Raw genomic sequence first — 8897 nt, forward strand, 5'->3', positions numbered from 1 at the left:
TTAATAAATAAATACTATTTGTACTTGAATACATCCTGCAACACTGATAATAGGTATTTAGAAGTAGTAGGCTACCCTCCTCTTGCAAGTTAATTTTAAGATTAAACAAAGACAGCTATTTTTCTTAAATGTGTAACAAAAAATAATAATAATCTAATCACAATTTCTGTAACAAAATACATATCATAGACTAAACTCGCCATCAGAATCAAACAAGTTGCGGTTCGTTAGCCTGGCTATAAAGTGAAACGACACAAGTAACAAAGAACAGTTTTGCCTCGCAAAGCATAGGCTACATATGGAAAAAAGCATCTAGGAATGAAAAGGAGGCACGGCAGCTGGATGCATTTTTGCATCTTAATTTGCAAGGCAAAACTACACTAACGAGAGCTCGAATATTACACCAGATAAAGGACGTTGTGGGTGAGCCACTGGTTAAAGATGGATACGATCTAAGTTGACTTTGATGGCAATCACATTTCACTCAACAAGGATCCATGTTTGAAAGATGTTATTGGTTTGGTTTTGAATCTTTATCCTCGGACTGACAAAGTTGGTTATTCTTGATAGTTTCGCATACTTGTAGAGGCTTCTGACGCAAAACCGGTTACCGAGATTGACAGAGTAAAGCTTCTGATTGTTGAAAATGCCTAGTATTCCATCCACTACGTGCCGCTAAATGAGAAACAGTCCCGAAATGCAGTGCTCAAGCACACACCTCCAGAGCCGAACCAGCGCTGCTTGATCTTCAGTCGGGCGGGCAACCACTGATCTAACGGAGTGTTAATTATTTAATGTTATTTTATAATAAATTGATGTTATCCGTAAATTGTTCATTACATGGTTGGCTTGTGTGACGACGACAAAGTATCAACGACAGACGACGTTGTATCAACCTAAACTTCAATGCTGGCGATAACGAAGTTTCAATGTGCTGTTAGCAAAGGATTGTGACGATCCGCTTAGAGGCCAAGTGGGGATCGCCTTTGGCTCAAATACTGGTAGATCTGAGATCGATTCCAGGTCGAGTCAAACCGAAGACTTTGAAAAGTGTAGCCCACCAATTGTGTTCTTGTATAACGCAGTGAGAATAAGTCGCGTAATAATGCGATGACACCGTAAACCTGATATAAAATTAAGAATGAGCTCGGTCGCTAAAAGACTTTACCTGTTGTAGAGTGACAATAGCTTTAACAAAACCATAACATTATTGCTAGGGGAAACTCGTGTAATGTGGGCCCCTTAAGCAAAATCTGTGATAATAACGAAAGTCCTTGATCGATTTCTTCCAAACTTCACTTGTTTATTTACATACATGAAAGCAGTGGCGGCTCGTGGTATTTATAGCAGGGGGTGCTGCAACCGGAGGTAGCCTATACGTGAAAGAGCGAGCGCGAAAGGCGCGATGCCAAGGGGACTAGGGACAAGACCCCCATAAAATTTGACCTTATTTTAGTGGTATTTCATGAATTCTGAGGCTATTTTAGCACTCAATTTCCTGATGTTCAACACGTTTAAATAGGCTGTTTTAGCATGTGACCTTTGGCCTTAACTTATTGTCGTACCGGTAAGTTAACAATGAACCTAGGTAAAATTTAATTTAACAACAATAATGAAAACCTAGTCTAAGCTTTATCTTTTCGTGCAGAAAGTAAAGCACATTAGTCTAACCATGTAACAGCATCAGTCGCAGCCACCTAATATCGTGCTTGAAAACAACAGTGTTTGCAACAGTAGCTGGCCTGACCACGTGACCAGCAACTGCAAAATTTGCAGTTCGAAATTGTGGGATTTGAAGCAACCTCAGCCAAAATATGACGTCACAATTTCTCTTTGTTCTTCTTTTATAAGATCGCAACTGCAGGGCTTGCAGTTCAGAGCTGCCAAATACAAAACTTAAAAAATCATAATATTTTTTAAAATCCAGAAATTATGAAACTTCTAGTCAGTAGGATCTATAGAGAAAATGAGAAAAAAACGTGAAATTAATAAAAAAAATAAAATTCTGAAATGTGCAGGGGGTGCTGCAGTTCTGCAGTTTCTATAGACGAGCCGCCACTGCATGAAAGGTGGCCTACAACATAACGAAGTATCGGGCTTAAATCATTTAAACTGCAGGTAGCACTGCCAAATTTAATTTTTTCATGTGAGGGTCCAATTTACACAACCGTTGGGTAAAATGGACCCCTTCAATACCCGGCCAAAACATACTACCGGTACTTAATATACAATTTTATTCGGATAGCACCTAACATCACTCTATAAGTTTCTAATTCAATGGCATTGCAGGTAAATAGTCAATTTCATCTTTTTCAAATAATTTTTCATATATTTTTCCAATTTACACAATGTGTGATTCTGATTGTGCAAACTGGACCCATCGATAACTCACAAAAATAGAACATCCCATGCACAAGTTTTTGTTGCAAAAACAGAAACACACATTTTTGAACAGTTGTCGCAGTAACAATACTTGAAATCTTGAATATCAGCACACGTTTCATGGGCCCAATCCTTGCATTTTTTACACTGAATCCAGTCTTCATCTGTGGAATCTCCACACACCAGGTAGATGGAATTTTGTTTGTTGTCTGTTTTTCTTCCCCTCTTCTGTTCAGTATTTTGCACACCACCTTTCTTCCTTTTAGGTGTTGCAATTGCCATATCACTGTCTCTTGTTTTCATAGTGTTTTTAGGAGGAGAACTTGTCAAAATTGTGGCTTTTGATGATTTTTGCCGTTTAGTATCAGGATTTATACATCGGAATCGCTTTGGTAGAGGGCTGATATCTGTTACAGATACATATCTGCTAACATACCTAAAGTTTATTACCCCAAGAAAATAGTTTATGTTATCTGCCTCCACGTGTAATTCTGACCCCTGGGTCCAAATTACACATTTTATCGGGGTCCATTTTACACAACCCTAAACTAAAATTTCTTTCAGGCTCATCGTCACTAACATCTCAAACTGAGAATCTAATCTACAGTATCTGTGAATGTTGTAGTTGTCTTGAAACGCTTAAATTCTTTTCCTACCTGCCTCTGACCTCCGATTATATCGAAATAACGCATGAACCAAAATAAGATCAAGCACACAAATAGTTCACTTGCATTTTCGCAACTACGCCACAAAAGAAATGAGATCAAACGCAACTGCTACCACGTGGCCTTGCCAACCTCTTCCATGTCACGTGATGTTCGTGACGTCACCTACCGATATTAGTCTCAAATCAGCCGGGGTCCATTTTACACGAGGGATCCAATTTACACCACTTTCCCCTATTAAGGGTTGGGGGAGGGGTAACCTGTACTTAAAGGTTTCTTCTACTAGTCTCTTCAATGACACTTAGTGTTGTATATCAACGCACCCTTCTTCATGTTTTGGATATGGACAGCTTTGTCTGATGCAAATAAATATCATTTTCAGCTTGCGGGCGTAAGAACATCTATAAAAGTAAAGTTTGTGTTGTAATTTACATTACTTTACGTAGTAAAAGTGATTAACGAGTAAAAGTGTTGATCAAAGCTGCAAGGTGAATGGTTTGCCGCTGAATGTAGAGCAGTCCTTAAAATGCGTTGCTCAAGCGCACACCCTGAGAGTCGAACTAACGTCGCTTGATCTTAAAGCTTCTTCACGAAGTCATGCGTTAACCAACTGAGCTATCGGGGCGGACTTAAATGATTTTATTCTCATGCAGAATCAAAATTGTCGATTATTCAGTCTTCATTAGGCCTACATAAAAATAATTGGGAGATAATCGTGATAATCAAGTCTGCCATTTTTACGTCGATTCAACGTCAATTAAGATTGAATCGATGTAAAAATAGCAGATTTCTAAACAATGTGACAGTAGCGTGGCAACCCAGTTAGTAATTGGTTTGGTTTTGAATCTTTATCCTCGGACTGACAAAGCCTTGATAAGTTATTCCTGGTAGTTTCGCATACTTGTAGAGGCTATTGACCAGGGGTGCCGGAACCATTTTTGACTGGGGTGCAGGATTATGAAAAAAGGGCATTTTTTAAGTTTTAAAATAAGATATAGCAATAATGCTGGGCAGTTCGACAGATGTTTGACTGTTGAGTTCGACTGTTGAGACTGACTGTTGTTGAGTTCGACTGTTTGACTGTTGAGTTTGGCGGTTGCATTGTAGTCAATTTCAGTGGCAGAATTTCGACTTGTTAAAGTGGCTACCGTTGAGTTCGACAGTTGAGACAGATGAAGATAAATGAATGAAATATATTGAAATATTTTGAACATGAAGAAACGAAAGATAAATTTCACGTTCATAGCGTCACAATCTGCTCATTCTGCTGCAAAGTATAAAATGTGTCCACGGGATAATTTGTATACTGTATATAGGCCGACAGTAGACAAATATCAAACCAATCCAAAGTACATTTTACGCGCGCCGGTTGCTCAAATGAGTTTATTTGTAACAGCATTTAAGTCAATGGTGTCTATCACCTGTTTGTGAATAGTTGCAAACAGTCAGTTGTTTAAACTTTTGTCTGTCATTGTGGTACGAAGCCACGTTTTTACATTTTACACGCCTCATGGCGCTAAAACTACCTGCAGAATTCACCTTTCCTAATTCGACGCTATATCATAACGGCTTACTTACACTTTTTCTTCTAAAATTTTTATCTTCCAGGTTCTCACACTCTTTGCTATGCCAAGACGTTTATAGGTTACTATCCTTAACTTTTCTACAATTCTATATCACTCAGATCTTTTTTTTAACTTTTTTTCAGATCACTAGGAATATTTTTTTTCTCATAAGTCAGCCATCAACAATACCCGGCCCTACGCAAAACGGTCGTTAGTGGTGCCTCGAATCATTGGCGTTTGATTTTCACGGCTGGTGGTAGCACCAAACATAGTTGTGACAAAACCGTCTTTGAAGAAGCATAGGAGTGGTAGAATTGTAATAAATTATGTTTGTGAGTTGTGACCTACACAATAGCATCAGCGTTTCTCAACCTGGGGGTAGGGGGTCGCGAAGGTCATTTCAAGGGGGTCGCAAAGATATTCATAAAAAAATTTGGTATACATTAATGTCGTAGCAAGTGACTGATTGGTTACACTGTTACGAAAGAGAACGGGTAGCTCGGTTGTAGGCCAATTTATCATCGTTTGTTCAAGTAGAACGATATTTCTCTGAACTCAAAGAAAGAGATGCCGCGTTTGTACGAAATCCATTGTCTACTGCTTTGGATGTTGCTGATATTCCAGATGAATTAAAAGACCAATTTTATGATCTTCAAAAGGATTCTTCCGCATGTGACGTTTTTCATGCAATGCCACTCTCTCAGTTTTGGTGTGCTATGCGTAAATCATACCCACAACTATTTGAACTAGCTTTTCGAATATTATTTTCATTTGCCACAACATACTTCTGCGAAAGTGCTTTTTCTGCTCTTGTCCATATCAAAACGAATGCAAGAAATAGAGGGAAAGTTGAAGATGATATGAGATTGGCGATATCAAGTACTCAACCACTAATTTCGAAGTTGGCCAAGCAGTTGCAGAGTCAACCGTCGCATTAAAAGTTGTGACATTCACCAGTTCTTTGAAATTAAATGTTATTGAAATGTATATTTGTGCTAATTTGTATATCTATAGAAAACCTATTAGGAAGGCCGGAAGGGGGTCGCAGGCTGTATTAAACACCTAAAAGAGGTCGTGAACCAAAAAAGGTTGAGAAACACTGTAGCTCATTATCGAGTAATGATGCAAGAACTACATACTGGTGTACAAAGAACAATGACACGGAAGGGCATCATGCTACTGTGATACAGAATTTTGTTTGTGAATATTATTTTGAGGCAAAAATGAAAGATTGTAGGCTAATTAGGCAAAAAGCGAATAGCAGAAATTTTTATTGGAAAATGTGCACTGTGCAGTAGCTCACACAACCGAAACCGATCGAAAAAAACCCAGTTGGAATATATTCATAGAAAAATAAACAATTTTGTACCTCTCGTCCAATTTTGATGTTGATAATTCGATCATGTTATGGTAAAATAAATATTATAATTTGCAAGTGGTGTAGCCTATTATTTATCACTTTGGCAAATCTGACAGTATACCCTGTGCTTTTTTTACGAATAGGCTACTGCACTGCTTGTATGGAAGTGAAATTTTAAAGCAAGAAAGCTTAAATACTGTAATCGTTTATGTTGAATGATTAACCATAGAAGGACCAAGTTGGTCAAATGTTGAATGATAATAAATTGATATGAGGAGCAGAAATCATATTAGCTGAATAGAATCAGTATAATGTATAATTAATTAAAAAGGGGTTTGACACATTTAACCTTAAATAAACGTAAAGTTTTTAAGGGATCCACGTAAAGCAGATACTTATGCGTCGAAAATTATCGTGTTGCAGATCGCGAATCTGCTACACGATAATTTCAAGCTGGACCAGAAAAACTTTGAAAACTATTAATGCTTTAGTTGATCTCACATGAAAGTTTAGCAAATAAATTCTTGTTTCTCTTTGAATTGACTTGTACTCTACAAGGTGGACGTTAATATGTTAAGGTATTCTACCTATTTTTTTCTTAATATATAATTACAAGATTTCTATTTTGAAAGTGTATTAGATAATCTGCTGTGTGCAGTAGCGGATCCAGGGAGGCAATCAGCCACATGCCACCCCCAAAAACAAAAAAGCTAAAACACTTTCGATTGGATAAATTACAGTAGAAGTTTTTGTTAAAGCTTTTTGTTTCAAATTTAGAAACTGAATTGTTCGGTCAGATGACGTCACAACCAAATCTAGACAGCCGTCATTTTGACGCAATAAAATAAGTAACCAGTTTTGTTTGTGAATCTAAGGATGGAAGGTGGTGGCAAACATTGTTCATTTTCTCTTATTTATACAACTTTTACTCTCTTGAAACTGCAATGAATTTGTTTCTAGCTTCCCTGCTGCGTCTCAACAATTAGTGGCAACTACTGAGCCACTGTTAATATGATATCTGTCTGACAAAAGTTGATTTGAAATCTCAATCTTGTAGAATCAGTGTTAGTGTTACTGTCCGTTACTGCTTCTGAATATAGAAATGACATTGTTTTACGCCTTCATTTTATACTAAACGTCTTTGATATCTGGATTGGGTGAAAAATAATTGTCACTACTCAACATAAGAACCTGATGTTAAATCAATGTAAAAGTAACGGATTGTGCTGATTAGAATTTTACATTGATTCAGCATCTACAGACGTTGAATTAATGTAAAAACAACAGGTTTTGCTGATTCGAGTTTTTGCATGGATTCAGCAAATGCAGATGTCAAATCAATGTAAAATTTGTAGATTCCACTGATTATAAAGAAGCATAATGTTATTCAACCGTCGCAGATAATATAATTGCAATTTCATTAATTAACTTTGATCACATGTTAATAAAGGTGCAACGGAAGCAACTTCTCGCAATGAGCATTATGAGCAAACAACACCCAGATCAACTTCTGCATCTTCTCTTACCTCGCATCGACAAAGTAGGTTCAAACGAATCTTAATTTAAGCTTCACCATTAAGAGCTGTCTATAAAAAACGTCCGTCCAGTCCCCAAAGACCCCCCCACCTTCCCTCATTCAAGGGGAAGTTGGGGGGATTACAAATTGCCTCAAGCCTCCAGCAACAGATTAGAAATGAGCAGAAAACCATGTTTATCACAGTCAGTATCTCCTGGAAATAGTTAGAGGTGATAATGACTCTTGTTGTGGATAATAGAGATCCAACTGGAAAGTGGTTTTGGGAGGCCGTTTCCTACCGGCACCGTACCTTGTAGTCCATATCTCACGTGGACTTTATGTTCCTAGTTCAGCAAGTATAACCGATTGATGCCATGAAATGTGGCTCCAAAAGCAGCAGGGGCGTATTTAGCAAATTTGTTCAACCCAGTAACCAGAGCTGTTGAGTCGGGCGAAAAATATACGATTCCAACTCCTTGGTTTGTAACTGGCCCACTCCGACTTCACTGTTTCCAGATTTATAAAGGTTGCCAGATTCTTTTTTTCATTTTTAAAAAAGTTAATTTCACTTAATTTGTGATAGAAATTGCAACGGCGACTTAAAATTTTATTGTAAATCGTTTTGTATAAAGTCGGACTTTTTTAACAACTCCGACTCCGGACACGTCAAAATCCTTTCGACTCCACAGCCCTGCCTGTAACATCAGCAAAAATATTGAAGCCACGTTTATGTTCTATATGTCATGAAGGAAGATGACTAGATTAGGACCAGGGATATCTATAGAGAAGGGGATATGAAGGCTCGCAGCGATTGCCTTATTCTCTTGACACTAAATCGTAGAAAGTTTTGTAGTGCAGCTGGTAGAATGAGTTACAGAAGACAGTTAGCAAATGTTACGTAGAGCATATTTAAAGAATACTTGTTTGGAAAGACAGTTGAAAAGTTACCAGTAAGCTGCTTTTCTTAACAAAGCCTTTGCAGTAGGCTAGATGTAAAGCAAGTATATGGGTAGTTGAATTAAGAAGCAACCATGAGCATGCTGTGAATATCCAGGTCTGATGCTAATAGCGCAATGCAAGTTATCATAACAAAATTTATTAAACTACTATCGGTGCCAATTGTCATTTTACGATAAACACAGATTATTTACGATAAACAAAAGCCCTTCTATTGTCAGGCGTAATAAAAGCCTTCGTATCCCCTTCTTTAGATATCCCTGATTAGGCCAACATGCATAGCATGCAGTCGAAAGAGAGTTTTGTGTACAGTACTTGAAAAGTGTGGTATAATCACCCAATTTTATAAAGCTTTTTCAGCTTTGCACTTTGTGGAGATCAGAAATAGTTGACTATAGAAGGTTTGTAAACCACCACTCCAGCAGAAGTAGAATATGTACATTGTATAGTCT

Source organism: Aplidium turbinatum, chromosome 7 (assembly GCF_918807975.1).
Source record: "Aplidium turbinatum chromosome 7, kaAplTurb1.1, whole genome shotgun sequence".
Lineage (NCBI taxonomy): Eukaryota > Metazoa > Chordata > Ascidiacea > Aplousobranchia > Polyclinidae > Aplidium > Aplidium turbinatum.